Source organism: Etheostoma cragini, chromosome 22 (genome assembly GCF_013103735.1).
Source record: "Etheostoma cragini isolate CJK2018 chromosome 22, CSU_Ecrag_1.0, whole genome shotgun sequence".
Taxonomy (NCBI): Eukaryota; Metazoa; Chordata; class Actinopteri; order Perciformes; family Percidae; genus Etheostoma; species Etheostoma cragini.
In genome coordinates, this window is record NC_048428.1 from 22,193,475 (window position 1) to 22,194,656 (window position 1,182).

Consider the following 1,182-nt stretch of genomic DNA (forward strand, 5'->3'; position numbering starts at 1 on the left):
TATTAGGGACCACTAAGGTCTATATAAAGAGACTTCAGATACAGTATTAGGGACCACTAAGGTCTATATAAAGAGACAAACTGTGTGCACGTCCATTTGCAGACCAAGTACAAGGAGGCGGGTAAGAAAGAGGAGAAGACGAGTCTGTACTCCGTCCTGCCTATCACCATGGAGACGCAGCACGCCAAAGAAGCTGCACAGCTGCTCAGCGACGTAAGAGTCAATACATTAACTTATTGTTTAGTACTGACCGACCCGCCAGAGTGCAACGCAACGGTTGGACAGTTGTCATCGTCCTCCTCTGCTTGTTGCTCCTGCTGTTCCCCAGATCAAATACAAAGAAGGCGGGAAGAAGGAGACGTCCAGCTCCCTCTACTCCACCATGGCCGACACGTCGGAGACCTGCTTCGCCCGAGAGATGAGCGCCATGCACAGCGAGGTGAACAAAATCTGTCTAATGTGTATCTAACGGAACAGAATATCATGTTCCTCTGTTCTGTTGTGACAGTAAAGCAAGTTATCATGTGATTGCAGTGAGTTTAAGTTGTTGTTCCCCAATTCCCCAAAATAACATGATTGATTCCACACAACGCTCTTAGCCAACCCTCATGTTGTCCTCATGTTGTCTTCATGTTGTCTTCATGTTGACCCCATGTTGTCTTCATGTTGTCTTCATGTTGTCATCATGTTGTCTTCATGTTGTCCTCATGTTGTCTTCATGTTGACCCCATGTTGTCCCCATGTTGTCTTCATGTTGACCCCATGTTGTCCTCATGTTGTCCCCATGTTGTCCCCATGTTGTCTTCATGTTGTCCTCATGTTGTCTTCATGTTGACCCCATGTTGTCCCCATGTTGTCTTTATGTTGTCTTCATGTTGACCCCATGTTGTCATCATGTTGTCTTCATGTTGTCCTCATGTTGTCCTCATGTTGTCTTCATGTTGTCTTCATGTTGTCTTCATGTTGTCCCCATGTTGTCATCATGTTGTCTTCATGTTGTCCTCATGTTGTCCTCATGTTGTCTTCATTTTGTCTTCATGTTGTCTTCATGTTGTCCCCATGTTGTCCTCATGTTGTCTTCATGTTGTCTTCATGTTGTCTTTATGTTGTCTTCATGTTGTCCTCATGTTGTCATCATGTTGTCATCATGTTGTCTTCATGTTGTCTTCATGATGTCTTCAT

General features: G+C 44.6%; 1 protein-coding gene across 1 annotated transcript in view; it reads right to left on the reverse strand.

Moving 5' to 3' along the window:
* LOC117937619 (nebulette-like) overlaps nt 1-1,182 on the reverse strand; it is a 76,525-nt gene that overhangs the window by 49,954 nt on the left and 25,389 nt on the right. The gene's annotated exons all lie outside the window — the stretch shown is intronic.